Below are 11,129 nucleotides of genomic sequence, written 5' to 3'. Positions count from 1 at the left end.
CACACACACACACACACACACACACACACACACACACACACACACACACACACACACACACACACGTGTTTGCATGACTTATCAGGACTTATGACAAAAACGTGACATTTGGGTACATGCCTTTCCAATGGTCCTACAGGCCTGGGAATCAGACTGTTAGTGACCCAGAATTTTAGGAACATAGTGATCTATTGAGATTTTTGAGACTCTGTTGTTTTTTTGTGAACCTGATTTTTATGCTACATTTGAGGACCTTGTCAGGTTTAGGTGACATATGACGACCATGACGTCACAGAGTGTTTAAGATTTCAAGTTTATGTGACATATGACGACCATGACATCACAGAGTGTTTAAGATTTCAAGTTTCTGAAATATGCCAACCATGACGTCACAGAGTGTTAAAGATTTTGGGTTCATGAGACATATTAGGGTCCATGGCATCAGTGTTTAACATTTCAGGTTTATGTGACATATGATGTCCATGTGTCACAACATTTCAGGTTTATGTGACATATGAGGCTAATGACATCACAGCGATTTAACAAAACCACCTGAGTTGGTTTAGTTCATGTGTTGTCATTTAAAAAAAATCCCAATCCCACGCTACTGTAATCTAAAACCAAGAAGAGTTTAAAAGAAACATGGGTAAACATGTAATTGTCGATTAAGTTTAACTGTATTGGTTTTGTGGATTTTGTCGCTAACAATAATCTGGAATAAATACGAAACGCTTGCTGTTTATCTTGCTTTTTTAATTGCTGGTAACATACTCAAACTAACACAGAAGATGTGGAAAAACAAATGTTTTTCCTTTTTTTGATATGATTCTGTTATGGACATAGTACTTGATGGCAAGCCAATCTCTGTCCTGTAGAGCTACTAGTTCTTTATGGAGGCAGGCTTCACAATCTTTTTTACCTGGTACTTTGTTGCCAGTTATAAAATGCAACATGTGTCATTCAACTGCTTCCACTTCTTCACCTTTGCAGCTGTCATAAAGGAGACAAAATACAATGTCTAACTGAAGGAATAATGACTATAGCAGTGAAAAGGTGCAAAACGTAATATAATATTCTAGTTAATAATGTGGAATATTTATTTACCTCGCTTTGGAGTGGAGCACGTTGAAGAAGCTTGAGACATACCCACTTCCAGCGCTTTGTCCTGCTGTGAATCTGAAAGGAAGAATTAGAAAAATGTAAAAGTAAACATTTAACATATTGCACTTTGTAAAAAGAATACACTTTATATCACACTTAACACTTTCAGTCACTACAGAATTGTAATACTTTACCATTGCCCGTTTTGGGTAATGGTGCAACTTTTATGAAACTTATATTTTGTGAAGTGTTCTCTGAAGAATGAGCGCTGCAAACTGTCTCTAAAAAACTATGACCACTGCTTGCTAATGATGAACTGAAACTTCCAGGTTTGCTTGAATTGGTGATTTCTCCCTGTGTTTTGACTATCCCAAATGATTTGATGGTCCATCCATCCATCCATCTTCTTCCGCTTATCCGAGGTCGGGTCGCGGGGGCAGCAGCCTAAGCAGGGAAACCCAGACGGGGCAGCAGCCTAAGCAGGGAAACCCAGACTTCCCTCTCCCCAGCCACTTCGTCCAGCTCTTCCCGGGGGATCCCGAGGCGTTCCCAGGCCAGCCGGGAGACATAGTCTTCCCAACGTGTCCTGGGTCTTCCCCGTGGCCTCCTACCGGTCGGACGTGCCCTAAACACCTCCCTAGGAAGGCGTTCGGGTGGCATCCTGACCAGATGCCCGAACCACCTCAACTGGCTCCTCTCGATGTGGAGAAGCAGCGGCTTTACTTTGAGCTCCCCCCGGATGGCAGAGCTTCTCACCCAATCTCTAAGGGAGAGCCCCGCCACCCGGCGGAGGAAACTCATTTCGGCCGCTTGTACCTTTCGGTCATGATTTGATGGTGTCCTTCAAAATATTTTGAGGGAGGCATGGTATGACTCTTAGATCACTGCTGCAAACACTTGTATCTGAAGAACTGCCTCTTGAGTCTGGAACATAAGTGTTATCTTCAAAATCTGTATTGTCGGAGTATTCAAGATCCGATACATATCTGATGGAAAATTAAATAACTTTAAACTACATTTCCAGGCCAACAACTTTAGTCAAACACTTTTTATATGTGCAGCTCGTTAAAATCCTACTAGAAATAATATTTGCATTTCTTAATAAGATTTATTTTTAGTAACAGTTTTAATCAGATGGAAATATGTTTCCTAACTACATTTGACACATTCATTATTGCACAACAAGGGTTTCCTCTTAATTTAACTGAAAGTGGCGCACCGCCACATTTTCATTGCCGCCTCATTTTGAAAGTATGAGTTTTACGTGAAAACTAATTAAAATAATATAATGTATTGTAGCCCTACAGAAGAGGTCACTTAGAGTCAGACGCTATTTTTAACTTTTCTTACCAACCTTTTTGATAACAAACGACACAGTTCCAACAGGTTTTATCTCCTGGGCAAACACGTTCGTCTCTGTGCTGCCCCAGACACACAACAACAGTTCTAACAGGTACGGATGGTGTGATTGTGATCATAGGAACAATGAACATCAAATGAACACCACACGAACGTAAAAGATTTCCACCCTCAGGTAATTACAGTATGAATGGATATATATATAGTAGGGCTGCAACTAACAACTAATTTGATAATCGATTAATCTGGCGATTATTACTTTGATTAATTGATTAATAATCGGATAAAAGAGACAAACTACATTTCTATAATTTCCAGTATTTTATTGAAAAAAAACCAGCATACTGGCACCATACTTATTTTGATTATTGTTTCTCAGCTGTTTGTAAATGTTGCAGTTTATAAATAAAGGTTTATAAAAAAATTAAAAGCCTCTGCGCATGCGCATAGCATAGATCCAACGAATCGATGACTAAATTAATCGCCAACTATTTTTATAATCGATTTTAATCGATGTAATCGATTAGTTGTTACAGCCCTAATATATAGCCTATTATTTGCGCACTATTTACAAGTGACGTACCGAAAACACGACCACCGAAAAAATACTTTGATCACTGAAAACAGCGCTGCAGAAACCGGATGTAAACAAGAGGCACGCCATTGTCTGGAGCGTTGTCAGCATTTCTGTGATGTAGACATAAATTGAATTGAATTGAAGAAAATGAGTGACAAGAAGTACACTAAAAAGAACCAGAAGTACACTAAAAAGAACCAAAAGTACGACAAAGCAAACATAACCTTTGGATTCAACGTAACTACAGTAAGAAAAAATAAAAGTCCGGTGTGTGTTTTATGCCATCTTAACTTTTGCAACATTTTATTTTTCAGATAAGGTTTTTTCAAGTGTCAAATTTAGAGTGGATATAATAAAATAGACATGTAATAACCTTTTGGAGGGATGAAGTCGGTTAATCGCTCACATCTGAATCTGGAGAATGTTGAGATAGAACATCAACAGTTGGTGTCTGCAACAAAACACAAAAATATAATGTCAGAACTAATTAATTATAACATTATCAGCACTTTTTGTTGATAACATTCTGAGCATACAGTGCCAGATAAATAATAAAGATTATTATAGAGTTTCAGCTCTTAGACAATTAATTAAGAATGTAACACTCACTAAAATGTGGTTCAAAAAATATGAGGACCTGAATTGAAACACTCATTTTAAAGCTTTGACATTAACATTGTAACACACACTTATCTGGTTTAGAAAATATGAGGACCTTGTATGAAACACACCTAAGTCTTTCTTGGTTCAAACAATATGAGGACATGACGAGTGATCACATGTAGAATTTATATTGTTGACTTGTAACATCTCCTGTTTTGCTAAACATGAGTTCTAAACTCCACACTGACTAACATGGATGTACCCTTACCAAAATGTTGTCATATAAAATGATCTGTGAGAGGTTAAAAGTATTAAATGTCTTTCGAAGTATAGGTTGTGTCAAATTTAGAGCAGATATAGTAAAATAGACATGTAATAACCTGTTGGAGGGATGAAGTCGGTTTATTACTCACATCTGAATCTGGAGAATGTTGAGATGGAACATCAACAGTTGGTGTCTGCAACAAAACACAAAAATATAATGTCAGAACTAATTAATTATGACATTATCAGCACTCTTTGTTGATAACATTCTGAGCATATAATGTCAGATAAATAGTAAATATTATTATAGAGTTTGAGCTCTGAAACAATTCATTAAGACTGTAACACACAATAAATGTGGTTCAGAAAATATGAGGACCTGGATTGAAACACTAATTTGAAAGCTTTGACGTTAACGTTGTAACACACACTAATGTGGGTCAGAAAATATGAGGACCTAACATGAAACACACTGAAATATTTCTTAGTTCAAACAATATGAGGACATGACGAGTGATCACATGTAGAATTCATGTTGCCGACATGTAACATCTCCTGTTTTGGTAAACATGAGTTTTAAACTCCACACTGACTAACATGGATGTACCCTTACAAAAATGTTGTCATATAAACTGATCTGTGAGAGGTTAAACGGATTACATGTATTTCGAAGTATAGGTTGTGTCAAATTTAGAGCAAATATAGTAAAATAGACATGTAACAACCTGTTGGAGGGAAGAAGTCGGTTTATCGCTCACATCTGAATCTGGAGAATGTTGAGATGGAACATCAACAGTTGGCTTCTGCAACAAAACACAAAAATATAATGTCAGAACTAATTAATTATAAGGTTATTATAGGTTGTGTCAAGTTTTGAGCAGATTTTGGGCAGCACGGTGGAATAGGGGTTAGTGCATGTGCCTCACAATACAAAGGTCCTGAGTAGTCCTGAGTTCAATCCCGGGCTCGGGATCTTTCTGTGTGGAGTTTGCATGTTCTCCCCGTGACTGCGTGGGTTTCCTCTGGGTACTCCAGGGATAGGTTGATTGGCAACACTAAATTGACCCTAGTGTGTGAATGTGAGTGTAAATGTTGTCTGTCTATCTGTGTTGGCCCTGTGATGAGATGGCGACTTGTCCAGGGTGTACCCCGCCTTCCGCCCGAATGCAGCTGAGATAGGCTCCAGCATTCCCCGCGACCCCAAAAAAGGGACAAGCAGTAGAAAATGGATGGATGGATAGTAAAATAGACAAGTAATAACCTGTTGAAGGGATGAAGTCGGTTTATCGCTCACATCTGAATCTGGAGAAAGTTGAGATAGTACATCAACAGTTGGTGTCTGCAACAAAACACACAAATATTATGAGCATATAATGCCAGATAAATAGTAAAGATAATTATAAAGGGTTTCTGTCTCTTGTCCCGCTCATGTCTTGAGATGAACTCCCCTTGGTACTCGGCCACAAAGGATCCTTTTTCAATTGATGCAAGAGCAAATACACCACATCCTGATAATACAGAGTTTATCAATGAACAGTGTTTGGAAAATCTATTTTAAAAAGGAATAATTATAGTTAGTAGTTACTTGACCAAACATTTTAATTATTAACAGAATGACGCTTTCATAAATGTAAATAATTACAAAAAAAAAGTAATTAATGTGTTACTTAAAAACAAATAAAACAATTTAAATCTAGCATATGCAGTTGAGAGACGTTTCATGAGAGCAGAGTGTGTGTGTGTGCCTTTAAAAGGCTGTACCTGTTGCCAAGTGACGTGGGACGTCAGCGCCCAGACAGAGCAGAATAGTTCAGCTGTGTTTGTTAGCTTAGCAGCGGCAGTTAAGATAGTTGTTTTGAATGTTTTCACTGTTTCACTATTACTTCTGGTCAATTAAGAGATGGAATGTGCCTCAATAGCTGTCATAACTTCTTGTGAAAAAATGAGGTATTATTTACTTAAACTAAAGCTTGTCACCTTAATCGCTGATTAGTTCCCTCATAGTTACTAGTAGTGTATGTGTGTTTGCGGGTGGATGTGGCCTCTTTCTATTTGATATCAAATTCATTTTCATAATTACTTCCGGGGGTTGCTTTCATTAGTAAAAAGATATTACCTGCACTAAACTTGCTGTGGTTCTGACACTGTCTTGTTGACATACAATCACATCAAAAGTAGCATGCCACATTACATCAAAAGCATCGTAACGACGTTGTAACGTACATAAAAGTAATTAGTTTACTTGTTACCGGTAAAAGTAACAGCATTAGTAACGTCGTTATCATATACTGCTGTTATTCCAAACACTGCTAATTAAAGCCATATAATACAACCTCTATTAGACAGTAAGGAAATTATCCAAATGAGATGTTGATACAGTTACCATTGATATTATACATAACAAGACATACCTTTCCAATCATTGATCCACTGGGCCTTAAAACAAGACTTGTCACATCCAGATCAAATAAAATCGGTGGCTTCAGCCTCATGATTACGTCCCGCTCTTCTTTTGGACATCATCAATCAATCAATCAATCAATCAATCAATGTTTATTTATATAGCCCTAAATCACAAAAGTATCAAAGGGCTGCAGAAGCCACAACGACATCCTCGGCACAGAGCCCACACAAGGGACGTCGATGTGAATGACTATGAGAAACCTTGGAGAGGACCGCATATGTGGGTAACCCCCCCTCTAAGTACAGTCCCTAGTGGATCCACATAACAGTGAGAGTCTAGTCCATAGTGGGGCCAGCAGGAGACCATCCCGAGCGGAGACAGGTCAGTAGCGCAGAGACGTCCCCAACCGATGCACAGGCGTGCGCCACCCCGGGTCCCAACTCTGGACAGCCAGCACCTCATCTATGGTCATCGAGGGCATTCCATAGTACTGGAGCCCGAACAGAAAACGCTCTATAGCCCGCAGACTTTTTTTGGGCTCTGGGAATCACTAATAAGCCGGAGTTCTTTGAACGCAGATTTCTTGCTGGGACATATGGTACAATACAGTCAGCAAGATAGGATGGAGCTAGACCGTGTAGTATTTTATACGTAAGTAGTAAAACCTTAAAGTTGCATCTTAAGTGCACAGGAAGCCAGTGCAGGTGAGCCAGTATAGGCGTAATATGATCAAACTTTCTTGTTCTTGTCAAGAGTCTAGCAGCCGCATTTTGTAACAGCTGTAATCTTTTAATGCTAGACATAGGGACACCCGAAAATAATACGTTACAGTAATCGAGACGAGACGTAACGAACGCATGAATAATGATCTCAGCTAAGGCTGCAGCTAACGATTATTTTTCTATCGATTAATCTATAGATTATTTTTTTCGATTAATCGGTTAATCTATAGATTATTTTTTTGGATTAATCTATAGATTATTTTTCCTTTTACAGATTATTTTTTTATTCAAAATGAAGATGAAAAAATAAATGTAGGGCCGTTTTTTCAAAAGGCATGGCTTTTATTTACAAAAAAAAAGAAGTATGGCCACTCAGTCAACATTGACAACAACATGACTAAATATTCTGTAACAATGTAAACATTTAAAACTTATAACATTTAACAAAATTAAAAGTAGCTTATTTGCTTTTTAATGTGCAAATATAAAAGTCAACATCCAGTGCAAATCTTAATATTCTGCAATAGTATAAGCATTTCAAAAGTAAAAGTATTGCTTATTTTGCTTTAAAATGTGCAAAAATAAAGATAAACATCCAATACAAAAAAGTGCCAATCTAAATATTCTGGAGCACTGTAAACATTAAGTATCGCTTTTAAAATGTGCAAAATAAACATCCAGTCCAACACAGTACACAATAACCAATTCTACTCATTCCAGTGAGTGTCTCACAGTTGTAATGAAGAAAGGTTAGCATGTCTACATGCTTTGGTTCTTTTCTTGTTTACAATATTCCCAGCAGCTGAAAATAGGCGCTCAGAAGGGGCCGATGTGGCTGGAACTGAGAGCTAATTAGCCTTCACCTCAAGCCAGGATTGCGAGTGAGCTGAGCTGCAGTTTAAGTTTCTAGAAGGTCAACGGGCTCATAGTGATGTTACTAGTAGTTGACTGGGAGGTGTTTATTATCATTTGGGGAGAGTCCGCTGCCTGATGCTCACCTGCTAAACACCTATCTGCTCCACGCTGAAGCGCTGACTACATGCGCTCTGAATACGCACTGCTGATTGGCTGACAATGCTTTGTGTGTACCAATCAGATGGTTGTGTGGGTGGGACAATGCTGCGTGCTGAGACAGAGGCAGACGGAGCAAAGCAGCTTGTTAAGACTTTAGCTTTAGCTTAGAAACTCGTTCGGTACACCCCCGTACCGAACCGAAAGCCCCGTACCGAAACGGTTCAATACAAAACACGTACCGTTACACCCCTAGCAGATACAAATGACACATTCATGTTTTTGTGTAATGATGACAATGTATGCTCGCGCGGACGATTGACTAGTTGGTTTTCTTTTCAAATGTTCGTTCATAGCCGTTGTGCTGCTATGATAGGCCATTTACGCTCGCCACAGTGTGCATACAACAACATTAGGCCGTTTATTGAAATACTCCCACACTTTTGACCACTTTTGGCATGCTTTTCCCCCCTCGCTCGCACCGCTCGCATCGTCTTCTTTGATCGTCTGCTTTGCGCTTCGCCATGATGGTAGTGTGACGTAAATATGCGACGTGTCGACGCACAAAAACGGCGTCGACGTATTTACGTAACCGATGACGTCGACTACGTCGACGCGTCGTTTCAGCCTTAATCTCAGCGTCGCTAGTGGACAAAATGAAACAAATTTTAGCGATATTACGGAGATGAAAGAAGGCCGTTTTAGTAACACTCTTAATGTGTGACTCAAACGAGAGAGTTGGGTCGAAAATAATACCTAGATTCTTTACCGAGTCGGCTTGTGTAATTGTTTGGTTGTCAAATGTTAAGGTGGTGTTATTAAATATATGTCGGTGTTGAGCAGGACCGATAATCAGTATTTCCGTTTTCTTAGCGTTGAGTTGCAAAACGTTAGCGGACATCCATTGTTTAATGTCATTAAGACACGCCTCCAGCTGACTACAATCCGGCGTGTTGGTCAGCTTTAGGGCATGTAGAGTTGGGTGTCATCAGCATAACAGTGAAAGCTAACACCGTATTTGCGTATGATGTCACCTAGCGGCAGCATGTAAATACTAAAGAGTGCAGGGCCAAGAACCGAACCCTGGGGGACTCCGCACTTTACCTTAACATAGTCCGATGTCACATTGTTATGGGAGACGCACTGCATCCTGTCAGTAAGATAGGAGTTAAACCAAGACAAGGCTAAGTCTGACATACCAATACGTGTTTTGATACGCTCTAATAAAATATTATGATCGACGGTATCGAAAGCAGCGCTAAGATCAAGAAGCAGCAACATAGATGACGCATCAGAATCCATCATTAGCAATAGATCATTAGTCATTTTTGCGAGGGCTGTCTCCGTAGAGTGATCTGCCCTGAAACCGGATTGAAAAGGTTCACAGAGATTGTTAGACGCTAAGTGTTTGTTTAGCTGCTGTGCAACAATTTTTTCAAGGATTTTCGAGATAAACGGAAGGTGGGACACCGGCCGGTAGTTTACCATGAGGTCAGGATCGAGGTTAGGTCTTTTGAGTAGAAGATGAATAACCACTTATTATTATGGACATGATATCTACATCATGTGTTGATGCGCCTAACAAATCTAAACATAAAAATGAAAAAAGTCAGTGACACAGAAATAAAACAAAGAACTAAACCCTTCAAAAACTGTTAAATTTAGGCTCAGTGCAGTCATGAAGCTTCTCAAACAAATTACTAAAGTAACAATATCAGTAACATGCCTACTAGACAGTGCTTATCAGCTTGAAATATTTGTATTTGAGAACAGGTATAAACAATTTGAAGAACTCTAGTCTAGTCTGTCTAGTTTAAAATTAATAAAAGGTTTACTAGCATACCTCTGCTGCTCACTGCTCCCCTCACCTCCCAGGGGGTGATCAAGGGTGATGGGTCAAATGCAGAGAATAATTTCGCCACACCTAGTGTGTGTGTGACAATCGTTGGTACTTATACTCTTCCATGCAGCCCTTATTGTCCTTCAGTTTAATTGGCAACAATTTAAAAAAAGTTAAATGCCTTGGCCCAGACCTGTAATGCTTTATTTAACCTCATAAAATCAAATCTGACTACAATTAGTAACAAAAAACATTTAACTGTTGTTCATAATGAACTATTTTCCATTGTTAAAAACATTGGTCTATTTAATTACGTTAAACTCCATTTTAGCCTCACCTGATTCCACATGCTGCTGTAGACTGTCAAAGATCATTTGTGGCCAAGATAGATGTCTTCCTGCAGTGTTGCAGGTCCCGGAAGTGTTGTTCACCGAGCGCTTTGTTGTGCTCAAAATGGTGTGTGAAGTTTTCTATTCCGGTTATAAATGGTCCTTTTGGAAAACCTTTTTTATATATATATTTAATATTAAGTGTGATAAGTGAGTTATATAACTTCCACGATGAAAATAGTTAGCTAGTGATTTAGCCCTCTGTTAGGACCAGACATCGTCCACCGGCTAATCAGGCGGCGCCTAACTGAAAATCGGACCAATCAGACGCAGAGACTCTTCAGAGTGGTGGAAGTAACCATTTTGAACACAATGTAATGTAAATACCTCCAAAAACAATCGCTAATTTAATCCTTAATTTGTCCCAAAGAAAAAAATACCAAAACCATGTGCTATTGTAACCATTTGAAGGGATGAAATACTATATGTAGTTTAACTTGCATTTGAATTATTGCCTTAGTGTCAATCAAGGTTGAAGGTTTTTTGGGGGCCATTTATGCAAAAACCTACATTTCAAGCACATTTAAGGTAATTATTGTGTTGCATTGTGTTTTAGTCAACAGAATTGCAAAAAGCCCAATACAGTAAAATACTGAATTAAAAAAATAAAATCATCACCATAATCACTATCTTACTAATTGTCTTGCCCAAATCATCTCCAGATAAACCAAATGAATAGATAAAACTAACATAAAAAAATTGTTATTTGATTCAGAATTCAAGAGTATGTTCATTGCTGTCATGGTTAGATGTTTTTCAAATGTTGGAGTGTGTGAGTTTCTGACCCACATGACATATGAGGACACATGATTTATGAGGACAAGTGTGTGCGTGCGTGTAAGAATAGCAAACTTGGCCA

General features: G+C 38.7%; 1 long non-coding RNA gene across 1 annotated transcript; it reads right to left on the bottom strand.

Annotated features, from left to right (window-relative positions):
• Positions 1-749: 749 nt before the first annotated feature.
• Positions 750-5,426, bottom strand: LOC133645309 (uncharacterized). The gene is made up of 6 exons (XR_009824972.1): positions 5,166-5,426; positions 4,630-4,707; positions 4,054-4,098; positions 3,411-3,488; positions 1,105-1,176; positions 750-990 (listed from the first exon to the last, which is right to left on the bottom strand). It is a non-coding gene; the product is annotated as an uncharacterized LOC133645309 (long non-coding RNA).
• Positions 5,427-11,129: the final 5,703 nt, after the last annotated feature.

The sequence above is a fragment of the Entelurus aequoreus genome, unplaced genomic scaffold (genome assembly GCF_033978785.1).
Source record: "Entelurus aequoreus isolate RoL-2023_Sb unplaced genomic scaffold, RoL_Eaeq_v1.1 HiC_scaffold_36, whole genome shotgun sequence".
NCBI classification, from domain to species: domain Eukaryota; kingdom Metazoa; phylum Chordata; class Actinopteri; order Syngnathiformes; family Syngnathidae; genus Entelurus; species Entelurus aequoreus.
Note: the sequence above shows the minus strand (reverse complement) of the source record. Positions and strands in the feature narration are given on the sequence as shown.